Genomic DNA, 9,770 nt, shown 5'->3' on the forward strand with positions numbered 1-9,770 from the left:
AACAAATTTGCAAAAGAAAGCGACAAACAATCCTCACAAGCCAATCCACTTGCACGGGCTACAAAGTGGCTTTAAAAAACTAAGGAAAATATCTTATGACTCATGGAACAAAAACAACAACATTGCCACCAATATGGTACGGTAATGGTGGCGCAGGGTTATTAAAACTAAGCGACCATAAACATGTACAAACCGGCAACTTCCTGAACAGTAAATCCCAAACCCTTCTGACCACGAGGCGCGAGGCCTTACCTTATTTGATGGTAATGAACTTGAGGCAAAGATGCAAATGCAGTTTGTTTGCTTAGGCACGTTGAATCACTGGACAGAAATGGAATGGTTCTTGGATGTCGCCCTGGGAATGGGGGGGGGGGGGGGGGGGGGGTCGCCCTGACATTGGTGAAAGATTATATTTATTGCATTTTAGTTGGTCATTAGAACGGATGATCGATAGACGTTTGTTAGCAGTTATTACTAACTTGCACAGTGTACTGAAATGCAAGCAAAAGCGGAATCAGTCGGAAATATGCGAATATTTTACACAAAAATCGTGCTAAAACATCAAACAAGCGCGTCGATGATGAGCAATATTATGAGATGTTTCTTTACATAGTGTGGTCTTGTTACCTGGAATCCTCCAATTCGTAACTCTATCTACTCGTGCGGTGTATGTGGTACATCGAAAGTCCTTCCGAACCCGTGCGTCATATCCGTGTTGTCGTTTGATGTCGAAAATGGCCACCGGCAAACCAATCGCTCGTCCAATCCAGTTCAATCATAATCGCGAAAAAAAGAAGCAGCAGCAACAACAAACAAACCCCCACCCTCACCGGGAGCCTTGCCGAATGCAGTGCGCAATGCGACTCGATATTATTGTGTGCATAAGGAAATTAAACGATTCCTACGCTACGAATGAATGTGCATAAATTGCACTGCATCGGGTGGATCCAGCTGGAGCGCCGGGAGAGCGAAAGAAAGTGATGTAGCACAGAAGGGGGCTGTGGGGTATTTGGAACAGTTTGGCCTGCGTTGCATATAGTGTCTCCTGCTGCTGCTGATGATGATGATGATGCTGCAATTTGTGCAATATAAAATCGGATCCGATTTACGATTCGAGCGAAACGATTCCAATGATAAATGAATTCTGCCCGTGGTCGTGTCGGCTTTCAAGGGCTTACCAAACCTTCCCCAATATTGCCGTATGTTGATCTTGCCCACGTGTGTTGACACAGTGCAGCAATTGCACTGCTGCTGCTGCTGCTGCTGCTGGGTTTGTTTTGATTGCTGCAACGACCGCATCTGCAGCGCTTGGGCCCCGTGCAGTGTGCGCTGCAAAAACATGGAATCAGTTTTGCTGTTTCAAGATTGATGCCGGTGCGCTTTCCAGGCCCAAATAGAAGCGGCAGCTTCTTCCGTCTGCACATTATAGAGATGCGTGCCAGCAAACAAATGGGCAGAGATTTGCGGGCAAAGGAGCAGCTCGACAGGAAGCATTTGCTCGGTGGGAGGGCAAAGCAAAAGACAAACGAACCGCAATTGCTGCGGCATTGTTTTTTTGTTTTGTTCCTCCAAAGTGTGTCCAAGAGGTGCGAGGAGCCAGAGCAGAGGTACGCTCCCTCATGTGACCCACATTTAAATTGTGCGGGCGGACCGGCCACCCCCCCCGATGCTTGGCTTCGAGGATCGATGAGCTGACCGAGCAGCGAATTCACCCCATTAGTCATCATCGCACTGCTACTGCAATGTTTATTTTTGCTGCTCGATGCAATTAGGCACAAAAAGGGTCGATGCAACGCGACCGGTGCTTACCGATGTGCTTTGCCAACGGGCGGTGCAGTGCAGCTTGGGCTGAACAATTTGTCATACCCAAGCGTACGGCGGAGGCGTGCTTTAGATGAGGCGAAGGTGAATTGTGTTTATCGTGCCTAAGTTTAATGAATAATTTAGCATATGTTTAGCTACAAGAGAGGTTTTGTACAAAATGTCCCATCTTTCAGTTTACTTACAGTTCCCTGGTTTTAAAAAGAAGATAATGTCCCGTCGTATATGTGAAAATTACTAATTTGAATCGTTTTTTAACGTGCCTGTCTTTGATAGACATTGATTGTTTTAAATTATTGTATATAATTATACTTAGATTACTTATTAATACGCACAGATTGTGAGTTAAGATTATTCAAATATAAAATATAAACAGAGAATTAAAGAATTAAAGCAATACGTTAGAAAATATCTAAAATAACTAGAGTCGCTTAACGAAATGAAACTATGAAAAGATGCCAACTGAAGCGGGGTAGAAAATTGTACCAAATCTGGTGTCCAAATTACCTTCGTTTTAACGCTCGAGGCGAAAACACCCAATGGCCCCAAATGGAAGGTGTATAAAACAAAACCGAGAGTGATGAAGGTTAGAGAGTTAGAATATCGTTAACCTTGAACTCGAAGCCACCGTTGCACTCTCGCTGCCAGGCACCGCGGTTGCTGCTACAAGTGGGCGGGCAAGTGGAAGAGAATAAAAAAAAACACACACACACACACACAAGATGCAGCAGAGAGGATCACCCGAAGCTTCCCTTTTTGGTGCCCTCGTCACAACACACATTCCACACGTCCCTTGCAAACTGCAACGCGAACAAAACGCATCCGCAGAGAGGCAGCGGCGGTGGCGGCGGCAGCAGTCTCCTTTAGCCGTTTGCTTCTCGCGGCTCCATCAGTACGATCGCGATTGAGATCGGGTTGATGGGGAACAGGCAAAGAAAAGACACATATGCGAAAAAGCATACGAGTGAGAGAGAGAGAGAGAAAGAAAGAGAGCGAGAGAGAGAGAGAGAGAGAGAGGTCAGTGCAGAGCAGGTTAGCGCAGTGTCCTGTGATGGCAAGACGATGCACTTGACGTAGCCGTTGCTACCGTTGTTTTAGGTCCACTTAATCAAACAGCCACACACATGCCCGGGGTGTCCCGGCGGCACCTCTCGGGATGTAGCAGGCACTCGAGAATGTGTGTAGATCCCCTGATCGGTCGCTGACGGGGATTGCATTTCCGAGGGCGATGATGGGCCCTCTCCGGCGCGACTCACGAGCAACGGAAAAAGGAAAGGGAGCAGAAGAACGGGAGCACGGTCGCATAGCAACTGCACAAGTTAGTGGTTATGTTCTAATGCAAGGTGATAGAGAGTGAGAAAGCGCATTGAGCGAGAGGGTGAAGGAGAAAGCGATAACATAGCACACCTTGCACCTCCTGGGCCCCATCTAATGCCGTCAAGCGCGAGGAGGTATCCTGCTCATCTTTCACCCTTTAAATCAGGGACGTCAAACTTGCGAAAGTGTTGCATGCCGTACCAAAGACTATATAGGAACGAGTCCAAGTATTAGCCAAAATCGGTTTGGCCATCTTGGATACCATTTGACAACAGAAAGCCCTGGAAAACTTATCAAATCCTTAAACCATTATTATTAAAAGAGACATCAATACATTTGATGAAACATTCAAAAACTAATTTTGAATTTTCCTGTGATGACCTATTTATCATTTTTATCACAATTAAAATTTGAATCGAAAAGGGCTCTTAGATGTCAAACTGCCTGTAACGAACTTTTGGCTACTTGTCAGATCGTTCTATATTACTTGACCTTGTTTCTATACAGTCCTTGATGCCGTACAAACTAATGAACAGATTTGTCAAGATTAAACAAAAGCAAACAAATATTCGATTATTCGCTTCTTCTATAATTTTAACCAGAAAGCTTAAATTTCAACCTGTTAGTGCAACAATATTCATCAACTGGGATGTATCCATTCGACAGTTGGATTTCAGCGCTATAAACGATTTCACCATTGTTTACAAACATAGATGCATTTTGAAACATTTTTTGTGTGCTATGTGTTATAATACTTTTAATATATTTAAAAGTATCGAGTCAAACTTTTTTAACCTTTTTTAATATTTTTGGTTCTACAAAAAAACAAATTTAATAATTCATGAGTTAACCTATATTGAGCCTGTGACAAATTGACGTTTGTTTACTTTTGTTTTGCAAGCTGAAATAATTTAGGCTGAAATTAGCCGCAAATGTTTGCCGAGTGGTTTTGTGTGCAATGTTGACATAATTTTTGTCACCAATTGTCAAACTCCTTACAAAACACCTGGCTTGAATCTGAAAACTCCCCAATGTTAGATCCGCTACTGCTGTAGTTTTTCTTATATTAATAGTGACTACATTTCCTGGTATTTCCAAAATCCTGGTATCTTTTTCTCTAGTTTTAAACCCATTTTATGTGAAGTCTATTGGAGCTTTTTCAATATTTGTATTGTATTGTTGTATTGTTTATTGTATTAAGTGATTGGCCAAACAAGCGGCCTTATCACTGAATTAAAACTAAAACTTATCGAATCCTCTCCTTTGATAGAATATAATTTACTGTTTGTTACTTTTAATTAACTTATTGGCATGTATAATTCCACGTATTTTGATGATTTAGTGCATTAAATTACAAACGTAAACTAGTGCACGGTATGCTATTTAATACAAATTATGAAAAAAAACTAAATAATCAGTAGTAGATACATGCTAACAAATACCAAAAAAGGCAGAACATTTATGTTTAAAATGGATAAATCTAGTATGGAAAAAGGGTAAAAAAAAAAACATTCTTCTAAAAACCACTACATACTACTTCCGATCACAATACTTTTCCCTGGTACGGTCGCACCCCAGCACGAACGTAGTGTATCTTGGAGCAGGAGAATTTTAGGACGTGCTGAAATGGAAGTATGGACTACATTTTAGAATTTATAATGACTTATTCGCTGCCTGCCTGACGGCCCCCTGACGGCGATTCGGTGGTCGCTCTTTTGGGAATGCTTGCGGGCAACACCCACGGTGCGGTTCTGGTGAGCTTGCCAGTATATGTGTGTATGTGTGTGTGTGAGAGAGAGAACGTTTACGTGTGCGATTGTTGTGTTTTATTTTTCACTATATTTGGTGCAACGTCTCCCTGCCGCCCGATCGTAGTACAAGATGCAATCGAATGCATTTCGGTGGGATGCTGTTGGGAAGTTTTGTGTGATGTGTGTGTGTGTGTGTGTGTGTGTGTGTGTGTGTGTTTCCAGAGTTTGCGTGCCGTGTCTTCAGGATTGCGGACAGCACCAGCGTCAGGAGAGGGTGGTGGGTGAGCAACACGATCAGTTTAGTGGTTTCCTGCATCGCCCATACACACAGATACGGGGGCCATTTAGATCGTTCCCATGGCAGTGAAAATCGCACCAGAAAATCGAACGCCGCCGTAAACAAGTCTTCGGAAGATCAGAAGATCGGAAGATCGTCAAAAAAAAAGAGCTATCCACACACTCGGCAAATAAACGAAATAAAAGACTGAGCGGCTATTCACCTTTTTTGCTTGTTCAACATGTGGCAACATCATCGTCGTCCTCGCCGTCGTCGTCGTCGTCTTCGTCGTCGGGAAGCCGATTAAGCAGAAGCATTCCCGTGGGGCGATCTTTTCGGTGCATCTTCCACCCCAGGTGAACCTAGTCTCATCGCATAAACGGCTGGATTGCCTGCCGGTGGCTGTTCTGCTTTAATTTGTTACCTTTTCTTCCACCCATCCGTGCACTTGTTGTTTTTTTTTTTTTTGTTGGCAAGGGTTTGGTTTTTTTCTTTCCCTCTCTCTTATCAGCCTAATTCACAGCCGCCCACCCAGCGCGTACGGAAAGCAGGTTGAGAAGATCGGTTGATCGGCTGTTTTTGTTGGCTCTTCATGTTCGATCGGCTGCGATAGCAAACGGTCCACTGCCCACCATTCCCAGCGGTTGGCGTATCGTACCGGTGTGGCGTTTCGTGTTTAGATGTCCGAAATTGTACGTTATCGTGACTGGTTTCTGGCGTGTTAGGTATTTGTATTGGGAGCGTTGCTGAGAATTGCTTCAGTTTTGCTAAAAACAAAACCCTACTTTTAGCTCGTCTCAATATGCATATTTACAGGTGAAAACCGATGCAGTTTATGTCGTTTAACGATGAAGCAGCTTTTACACATCGTTTTCTCACCAAAACCATATAAAAGATGCATTTAATTGTTTGAACTCTGCTTCGATCTCGATTGTGTCAGTCTCCTCGTATGAAAGATTTTGCAAAAATTGTCCATTTTACGGAGGAGAATAATGATTTGATGTGGATAATGTTCGGAGATTGTAAGAATCTTTTATAAAATCCTGCATAGAGGTACAATAGAAGTCAGAGGTCAAACAACTAGGTGTAGATAGTACACTTTGCAATGGAACCTAAAACGGGCTGAGTTTTGACCTGACATTCTAAATAACAAAAATAGATGAATAGCTGATTAATAACAAGTATTAATAATTGATATATTGAATCATGGAGCTAAATAATCTCGAGCATTCAAATTTCCCCTTCGATTAAAACATTAAATAAATCCAAGAAATGTTTGAGAAAAAAGGCCTAAAATAAGACTAAAATATACTGCTTCTTCTACTTGGCGTAACGTCCTACGAGGACATGTCGGCCTATACAGGCTTTCCAGACGTATTCAGTACCACACAACCGGAGAGAGTCAGTGCTTGGTATGGAGGGACGGTCCATACGAGGGTTTAACCCATGATGAGCATGTTTTTAAGACGTACGAGTTGATGACTGTATTAAGAGACCGCCACGACTAAAATATACAAATGTTTTTATTAATGTAAAAGTTTTGTGATACAAAAGTATTTGGAATCATCCAAATGGTAAACAGATCGCCTAATAGTTTAAATGAAGTAAATCTATAATCTCATTTGCTACAGTAACTTTCAAGTTTAAAATGGGTAAAATAAAAATGTATTTAAATTATCGTTTGATTACTAATTTAAAGATATACTTATCCCCCACCACTCTCTCAACATTAGCCATGACCTAGCGCCACTCATCATCCCCCAGGGGACGGGAAAGAAACAACCCACAACACGGGAATGTCCTCCTTTTTTTTGCTCGAGGCGGCTTTTCAGTTCTTTGCCGAGCATTGGCTCCACGTCTTTTCCCTCCCCGGCGTCGAGTCCATCTTCACACACCATATCACCAGAATGTCGGACATATCGGATAGCTGTCAAAATCGATCCGTAAACGTGTTTTGTCACACTCCGTGCCTCACTGCAGCAGCCACAGCAACAGCAGCAGAACCAACCACACAGCCGTCCGTATGCAGCAAACGGCCCCCAAAAAAAGCAACGCGAAAGCAGCAAGCCGACCGGCCGAAGCGTCATTTTTTGTGCGAAAAAATGCGCCTCGATACCATTTCGTCCGGGTACACCGATGGGGGATGGGGGTTCGGTTTGATTCTCCTCCTCAGCGACGACGAAACAGTGGAAAAACGCCGGTCGCCGGTAACCATCGTGTGGTTTTTCGTTCTTTCTTCTTCTTCTTTTTTGGCTGTTCAATTTTTGGTGGGGAGAGAGTGCAGTTTCGAGCACGAGTGTTCGGTAGAAGTTGTTTAATCCTTGCGGACCGAGGTCTTATCGGTGTACCCTGTCCACATGGGTTTGCTGGTCCTCCTGCTGGTCCTCCGCACGCTCCTCCAGCTGTCCAGCTAGTTATCGTATTGCAAATGTAATCTTTGGCAGGGAAATTTAACGGAACATTGACATCACCTCGACCGTAGCCGGCGGCGCCGAAAGGGCGATATCTTAAGCACTTGTTCATTTGCGGTGTGTTCCGTCCAGCCCGCCCCACTAAGCCCCTCTTTCCCCGCAGCTTGTAACACACCGACGGCAATGGGTGCCGTTGTCCCCGAAGGTCCTGTGTGTCAGTAGGAGTGTGTGTATGTGCGGTTGTTGTTTTTTTTTCGTTGTGGGTGCCGCTTTTTTGTTCATTTTGCCCTAAAATATGGTGCCATGGGCGCACGAGCGCACAATGGCGTTACGATGTGCCGGCCAGCGTTCGGTCGAGTGTGGTTAGCTTTTGACGGTGTCCAGAAGAAGCCAGATGAAATCAAACCCCTGTTTTGGTGGATCGTCAGACCAAGGGGCCAAGGAGGAAGCGGGAAAGGAACGCTGATATCGGTGGTTAAGGCTGTGGTTGATCACCTATGAAGGCATTTTACAAAAAAGGGGTTGCTTCAGTAAATTTTGAATGTTTAACATGTTTATAATGACAGTGGTAGGATATTTACAGTCATTTGTATGCTTTACAACAACTACCGTCAAATGACAGGGCTATGTAGCCTCATAAAATATTCCTTTTTATTGCCTCTCAATCTATATCACTATATGGTCATGTTCGTATTATTAGAATTGGCAATTGTTTCGTACTCTATTTTTAGACTTATTAAATTTAGAAAAATGCCAAACATTTCATACAAATTTCGAATTTCGATACTCTTTCTGCGCCATCTTCGGCAGCCCCCGCTTAACGACAGCAAGGAGTCGTTTGCTGGCATTGCTTGCTCCTTTCGCCCCGATCGATCGACCCGGCCCTTGGTCGCCAATACATCAGCAGTACAAACGTGCGCGCAATAGGGGCAGGGAAGCGACGGCAAACGACGAAAGCGGCCTGAGAGGGAAGAAAATGGACGCAACCAAAACATAAAACCACAATCGCGCTCACCCGGGACCGCGAGACCTGTGAAGCAGGAGGCGCCGCACATTTAAATCAGACCGACATTCCTGGACGAGCTCGAACATGGCGTAAAGTGTTCCCGTACGACGTGTTACATACCATTCCCAAATGGGTGCAGTTTTTTTTCTTTATTGTTTGCGGCACGTTAGATCCATCCTCTGGGTCGGTGAGGTAGGGGTTTCGGTTCGACGATTGTGACACAACCGAGTGGGCCAGCATCATCCAAGGCATTGCTGGAGTGGTGGAAGTGGCCAAAAAAATCGAACCTTGCACTACATACATACTCACACACACACACACACATACATAGGGAGAGGAAAAACGTACCAAAAAATTCACTCACGGCAACAGTATAACTCAAAACCCATCGTAACACAGAGCTGAGTGTTGGCTGAAGAAACCTTCCTTAATGCAAAACAGGCATAAAAAGTGTATGTGTGTGTGTGTGTTTTTTTTTGACATGAAGATAAACTGGGATAAGTTTACGATCAAATAGAAAGGTAGCTGAAGATCGGGAGGATCGCGCGGAGTACACGCAACTGGTATGTATTAGAGCGCCCGCACGTTGATGCACCGTCCGACAAACAATAATGCATCCACCATCAATCCACAGCAAAACAAAACAAAATATAGAAAGAGAGAGAGAGAGAGAGAGAGAGAGAGAGAGAGAGAGAGGGGTAGGGGGTGTGAAAGAGCGTTTGCAGAAAGCTCCATATCCCATCCACTTATGCACCACCGATCGGCAAATTTGCATGCCATCACAGCAGCCTTTGATTTCCAGGAAACGAAACATGCGAATGATGCTGATGATGCTGATGATGATGATGATGATGCATCTTGAGGTGGAGCCGACGACACGCAGCATCCTTCTCAGGACCGGCGTGTTGCTATTGTGTTGCCGGGGCAACCACGGGGCTGGCGTGTGTGAGCCGGGGGTATAGGAATGCGAATTGATGCGTTTATGTGCATATTTCTCTGACGTGCGTGCATTCATTCGTAGGGCAAGCGGAATATGCATTTCGTTGCAAGCGCGCATCTTTGTGTGCCATGTTATTAGGTGATCTTTTGGGGTGGCTTTCCCATAGGAATTAGGATCTTAAATTATAATCATTGGTTTGAGTGAGGAAAACATAAATAAATTGCAGAAATTTCTTTAATGACTTTTA

The sequence above is a fragment of the Anopheles coluzzii genome, chromosome 2 (assembly GCF_943734685.1).
Source record: "Anopheles coluzzii chromosome 2, AcolN3, whole genome shotgun sequence".
Taxonomy (NCBI): domain Eukaryota; kingdom Metazoa; phylum Arthropoda; class Insecta; order Diptera; family Culicidae; genus Anopheles; species Anopheles coluzzii.